This window comes from Equus caballus, chromosome 20 (genome assembly GCF_041296265.1).
Source record: "Equus caballus isolate H_3958 breed thoroughbred chromosome 20, TB-T2T, whole genome shotgun sequence".
Lineage (NCBI taxonomy): Eukaryota > Metazoa > Chordata > Mammalia > Perissodactyla > Equidae > Equus > Equus caballus.
Window position 1 is genome coordinate 8,543,106 of NC_091703.1, and position 6,791 is coordinate 8,549,896.

The 6,791-nt window shown below is 52.9% G+C and overlaps 1 long non-coding RNA gene across 1 annotated transcript; it reads right to left on the reverse strand.

Annotated features, from left to right (window-relative positions):
• Nucleotides 1-524: 524 nt before the first annotated feature.
• LOC138919339 (uncharacterized) lies at nt 525-3,585 on the reverse strand. Its single transcript, XR_011429466.1, has 3 exons — nt 3,166-3,585; nt 2,914-3,051; nt 525-1,762 (listed from the first exon to the last, which is right to left on the reverse strand). It is a non-coding gene; the product is annotated as an uncharacterized lncRNA (long non-coding RNA).
• Between the last annotated feature and the right edge of the window lie 3,206 nt (nt 3,586-6,791).

Sequence of the window (6,791 nt, forward strand, 5' to 3'; positions counted from 1 at the left end):
CCCTGCATATCAGGACCCTTCCGGCCACCTCACCTCTCATCCCCTCCTACTCCCAGCTGCCAGCTCTTCTCCGAGGCAGATTGACTCAACCGCGGCCTCATCATGCGACTCCCCCCTGACACGCTTCTCCCAAGACACACCTGGGAGGAGGATGACCTCACTGTCTCTCCTCACCAAGAATTGCTCCCTCTGTGAACATGTCCCCGCTCAGGCCAGTCCTTCACAGGGCTCAGCTCGCCCCTGTGCATGCAGGGAAGGCTGCATCCCTCGGCTTGCCACCCACCTCTCTTCTTCCCCACCCAACGTTGCTGTCTAATGCACACAGGTGCTGGGCTCCTGACACCAGCACCTGTCTGCTGGGAACACGCCACCTGCCATCTCCCGGAATAAATAAGGGAGCCACACCGGAAGCCTGCACATGTTCCTCAGGGTCACCCACAAGCTGGTGACAGAGCTGTCTTCATTTTCTGTGCTCTCAGGATACCCTTTTAATACTCAGCCATGAACTTGTTCCTTGTTGGGGAAAAAAAAGGTGAGAGATATTATTCTTCAATTAAAAATTTAAAGGAAAAAGATTTGAAGAAATGCCAAGGAAGGGGGAGGAGAAGAGGGTAAATGGAAATCAGAGCACCGGGGGAATTTTAACTAAGGTATCATTCAGAGGGGCAGTGGAGGAGGGTCTGCTCAGAGACAGCCCTTTTAAGGCTGCACAGTGGCCCCTGGAAAACCAGGCCGGCCTCCAGTGCAAGGGGCTGCCTCCCATGGCCCTGCTCCAGGGCTCCCTACGGGCTCTAAGGATAGAGCCGTGGCTCGCCGGGAAGGCGAGGGTGGCGGCTGATGATGGAGATGGTGTGCTCTGACCCAGCCCTGTCTCGCGTCCAGCACAGCAGCCCCCGCCCTCCACCACCAGCTGCGGCAAACAACAAAAAGAAAGGAGACTGCCAAGTGCCATGGTCCCCACTGAGCCCTGGAAGGATGAGCACTTTGCTGGATGGCAGCGCGCAGAGGAAGCGTGTGCTGGGGCTTGCTGGTGTTGAATATTTGATGGAGGCAGCTGTCAAGTGCTGATCCTCGTATAGGAGACACAAGCAAGCTGCTCTGCCCGTAGGAATGGGGTCAGAGGGGGATGGGAAAAGCCGAACTTTCACTATAACCCAGTCAGGTCTGTGTCATATCCTCATCCTACAGATATGACAACAGACGCCCCGAGAGGCTGTCACTTGCCAAGGTCACACAGTAACTGGGGGAGCTGGGATTTGAACCCAGGACTCCAAGCCCCCTTTTTTCCCCACTGCCCATGCTGCCCTCCAAACAACTCAGCAGGCAGCACTGCTGTAATGTGTCATCTAAAGCTGTGGCCGGAGGAAGGCAGGAAGGAGAGGCCACAGCCACTTCCTCCTGGCAGGTGAGCAAGCCCCTTACCGATTCCCACCACGCCTCTGGCAGGAAAACCCAGCAAGTGCAGAATCCTCTCCTGGGGCTGGACACACCCCATGACGTGTCTGGGGGATGAGCGGATGCTTCTGTTGTGAGAGCATCAAGGCCAAGGCCTTGTCTCACGGTGCTGAGACACACAGCGGAGCCAGGCTCCTTCTTGGAGCACGAGGAAGATGCACACGACGAAGCATGAGACTGGGCTGCCTGCGGAACCTGGGTGGGGTCAGTTCTCACCGGTCTGGGGAAGCGCCTGGCTGGTTTCAGTTCAGGATGCCGCCAGGTGGGGAGGAGCTGCTCTTCGTAGTCTTGCTGGGTTATGATGAACCTGGGGGAGGCCAGAGCCAGTGCTTCCTGATCAAATCCTGTCTCCCAGTGGTCTGCTTCCCTAGGAGAGCTAATGCCCCAGGGGAGGGGAGAGTCTGGGTTTGGCCTTAATGTCCTGTGGACCGGATTCTACTGATATCTCCCCAGAAGCTTCTTAGACACAAGAAGGGCCATTGCAGAGTGCGGGGAGCCACGGAAGATCCCAGGGTTGATGCCAGGCTGATGGGGTGAATTTGTCTGACTTCTTACTCTAAGAGAGTGGGAGGGGAAGAAGGCAGAAGACAGATATGGGTGGGGTATCTGCCTGGCCAGGTTTTATGGCAGAGGGCAGCGGGGGGTGGGTAATGGGGGGCGGGTCAAGGTTAGCATGAGGTCTGTGCAGCTGAAGGTGCTGCTGCCAGCGAGAAGCCCCCCTCACACTTATCTTCATCTGTTGCCATTAAAGAGTCTGTGGTTTCCATGGAAACCAAAGCGCCTGGTCTAGGCATTGGGGGATCCTCTTGCTCCTCTTTCTGTCTCTGCATTCACCCCCTTTTCTCACTTCTATGCTCCCCCCTTCTTCCTCCACATCTCTGTCTTCCCCCGGACTATCCCCCCATTCATTTAGCCCTGCCTTCCTTCCTTCCTTCGTGCACATCCCTGCTTGTGCCTGTTTGAAATAAGGACACACACTGGAGACACTGCTGTGCTAGCTCAGGGCCTCTTGACCTTGGCTGCTGTGGCACACACTGCCAGTTGGCCCCACTATTCTGTTCTACCTTTCTGCCAATTTTTGGCTGGGCATAAGACCACCTGGAATAAAGACTACACTTTATATCTAAGTGTGGTGCTAGGACTAAGTTCTGGCCAAAGGGAGGTCAGAAGTGTGTCCTATGCAGACTTGGTTTTCCATCTTCCTTGTCTAGCAGGTGATGATGGCTGGGGCTCATGCAGCCATTCTGGCCTATGAAATACATTAGAGTCAGTTTCTATACCTCCCAGGATTTGCTACACCATGGTTTCTCTGCTCATTGCCACTCATGATCCTCTGAGAGGATCACCTAACACCAACCATATTCTTGTAGGCCACAGAAGAGTTTCAGTTTTTTAAAGAGAGGCTGGTTGAGCTCCAAGTCATCTTGTGGCAGAGGTTAGAGTTCTGTGACATCTCACCTGCTTGGCTGGGCTGGGTCCATCGTGGCAGATGTTCCCGGTTCCTCACGTGGCTTGCAGGCACAACTCGACAGCATGTTGCTTCATGCCTCACACCATATGCTTCTCACCTCCTGCCCCAGGGCTCCCCTGTTGCTGCTGAGGAGCAAGACACCACGTGACCTGCTCACCCAAGCAGGTACTGGGCCAGGCCCATTGGGCTGTAGGCTGAGATGGGCAGGTTGCGAGCCCCACTGACACATACTCACTCACCGCTGGCTCCATGTGCCCTGGTTCAGGCTGCAGATGCTTCTGCTGCTGTTTGGGGATCTGGCTTTCCTTTGTGGGCGACGCCAGACAGAGCCACTTGGAAGCGTGGGGGTCCTGATGCTCTGTGCAGCCCACTTTGACCAATGGGAGATATGACCAGGCAGACAAATTCTTCTCTCTTCCTCCTTCCACATTTATTGGTCCAAGCCCCAATAGACGTTTCTGGAAACATCCAACAAGACTAAACAATTGGCTGCATTTGTCAAAAGCTGTGGCCAGCTTGGTAACACACCCCCTTTGTATTTACTCCCTCATTCTCGGCCTCCCCTCTCTTTTTCCCTCCCTCTTGCTTCCTGAGGTTGCACTCCCCAATAAAGTGTTGGTGCATTTGTTTCCCCATCAAGGTCTGGTTTCCAGGGAACCTGGGCTAAAATAGGGAGACACACGGAAGAAGGCAAAGAAGCCATGTGGAAGGAGCAAAGCCCTGAGACCAGTGGAGCCTGGCACCCACCCTGGACCATGAGCCTCTCAGCTTTTTATCCGAGAGAGAAACAAATGTCTGCCATATTGAAGCCACAGCTATTTGGGATTTTCTGTCACCTGCAACCTTATCACAATAAATGCAGCTGCGTGTGAGAACCACCTCCGGGCTGCAGCTCCCGGGAACAGCCACTGGCCCATGGTTAAAACACTTTTATCCCCTCTCATTCCTATTTCACTTTCACTGGCCTTGCCTTATTTTGATCCTTACAACATCCTGATGAGGCAGGTTGAACAGGTATAATTATTCCCCTCCGTTCACCCCCTCTTCCTACCCAACTCCCTACTTAAAGGATAAAGACATGATATCTCTTGGAAGTTACGTGATTTGCCTAAGGGCAGGAGCTAAGGAGAGAATATCCCTGGCCTTCTGGCTTCCAGGCCATTAAACCAGCACCATCATTTCAAACTCCCCTTCAGAGGTCACACGGTTTGTCCCCAAATTTCCAGTTCTCCTTCCAGGCGCAGCCGGGACTGCCTTTCCTGCCTCCTTGAAGTTAGAAGTGGCCTTGTGTCTGGCTGAGGCCAAAGCAATGCACACAGAAGCCATATGTGCCCAGACAGAAGCTCCGGAAGGCAGTGGTGATTGACCGGGCATTTCTTCGCATCTGGCCTGGGGACCAGCAGCCCTGGGGATGGTGCTTGCTCTGGCCACTCAGGTCCTGGGGTGAGGCTGGCGTGGAGAAGGGCCCTGGCCCACTCTTAAAGGATGTGTAGTGAGAAAGAGAAGTAAACCTTTTGGGTGTTAAGCCACTGGGATTGGGAGTGTTTCTTTACAGCAGCATAACCCAGCCCAGCCTGACCACTATATGCATTAAATGGACAGGTCCAGTTCAGAGACTTTGGCTCATTTCAATTTGTTTTTAAAGGGGACAAATCAAAGCTAGTTTTATTAAAATATCAAAGATCTTCTCAGATTCCGACAGCCCTGAGACCCTCAGGAAGGGTGTGTCTGTGCTGCCTGAGGCATTCACAGCGAGGGTTCTGGAAAACCTTCAAGATCATGAAAGGATGTGCTTCCATATTTCAGCTCTCACAGGCTGCCACAGAGAGAGTGGTTTCCAGGTTTCTGCCATCAAGTGGAACTTTCCAACGGCCCCACCTGACAGTCAGGTTAGACATGCTGACTGCCCACAATTGGTTCTTAAAAAACGTTTTTCTAACATGCAAGGAATTTACAGTTTTAGACTTAGGAAGAGACAGATGACTCAACAAAGGCAACAGACGCATCTGCACGCTCTCCTCCAGCTCCGAAGAAACCCTGCTGCACTGAATCCCCTCTGTGCCCTGGGTGGAGAGGGCTGGGAAAGGGGGAACAATCCTGCCCTCCTTTGAACCCCGCGGCCTGCCTGGAGGCAGCACACCTCCCAGGAAAAGGATCGGCAGAGTCCCTTTACAGTGACTGTAGACGTGGCTCGGATAGAAGAGAGAGTTGGCCTCCACGGGGGCGGGACAGGCCCAACACACGCTGGCCCTTTCTTTGAGAAACTACGCCAAGATCAGGGCTGTGTTTCCTGAGCAAACCCTTGGCCCAGGAGAATTAAACACTTCGAGAAGGACATGGAATCATCACTGAAAACAGTAAGCTCTTTGCTGAGGAAAAGGGACCTACGGCTCTATTGAGCTTGTAATCCTTGTGCATGGCAGGCCTGTTCAGAGCTGACCCCGGCCTTGCCCAGAGCCCCCAGGCAGTCTCCCAGTGTCCAGCCCCGTGTGCCATCTGCCCATGGCCCGCACGCCTTCTCTCGGCTTCTCTGTCTTTGCAACCCTTCAGAGCTACTCCGAGCCCACCTCCTCCACACGACTCTGAGGCACTCAGCTCCTCCTGGCCATAAGACATTACTCTATTTCAAGCCAGTTTCAGAATCCCTAACACTTAGCTCATAATTAATAGTCCCACGTGTGTCATTTCATTATCCAACTCCGTTACAAAGCTCACAGGGCAGGAATCAAGCCTGATTTTTCTCATATTTTCGTCCCGTCCTCCCCACAAGGATTTCTGAGGGCATGACAGTCATTCAGCAGATGCTCTGCTGCATTTCCCACAGAGTTGGAACCCAAGGCTGTTTTCCAGTTTAATTTTTTAGCATAGCTCTTGAGGGTCCAAGCATCCACAACTAACTCCGCAGATACTTCATCTGAGTCCGGCCCACCGACGAGCACCAGGTCTCTGAATATGTCAAACCCATTTGTTTCTGGGGAGCAAAATGACCCACATATGTCTGATTCTTTTACACTGAAAATGTTGTTTTGCAAGCTCTTCTGAGGGTCCAAGGAGAATTAAAAGACCTAAGACTAAATGCGTCAAAATGAACAAAAATTTAGAAAATCTCTGAAAGAAAAATCCTGCACATAAATCCCACCACTGCTATCCTAAGCCACCATCATCCGTCGTCTCTCAACTGAATTCCTGTGAGGGATTCCTCACTGTCTCCCGCCCTCGAGTTACTCCCCTGCCCTCTGCTCTAAATAGCTGGCTGCTGTGAGGTCTCTTCTCTAAAATACAAATCTCATTGGGCAAGGCCCCTCCTTAAAAGCTTTCAGTGCTACCCAAGGGCCTTCATGTGTCCTAGAAGACTCTCCTTCCTTCCTCCAACCCCACCTCTTGCTGTCCCCTCCCCAGAGACCAAGACTTACTGAAGTGCTTTGGCAAACGCCCTGGGCTCTCTCTCCTGGAGTCCATTATACACGCAAAGCCCTCGGCCAGGAATGCCTTTCTCAAGCCCTCTTTTCTCACCTTAATGAGCTCCTACACTCCTTGTCTCAATGTAGAAATCAGCTGCCTCCCGTGAGCCTCCAAGACAGAGTTCAGAGGCCCCAGCTCTGCACGGGTCAGCACGCTGGACCACAGCAGAGTGGACTCCCTGGACCACCTGCTTCCTCCTCATAGTCCCTCCTTAGACGGAAGGTGTGGTCACAGCAGAGGGACAGAGCTTAGCCCATATTCCCCCAGGCATGCTCATCCCCATCTCCTGCGCCCTGGACTACTTTCCTCTTTGTCTCTCTCTTCTTTGGGGAGGAAGAATATTATGGGGGGTGCGGAGCACAGGGGAAGCAGTTGGCTCACAAGTAAAGTTAATTTCAAGTGA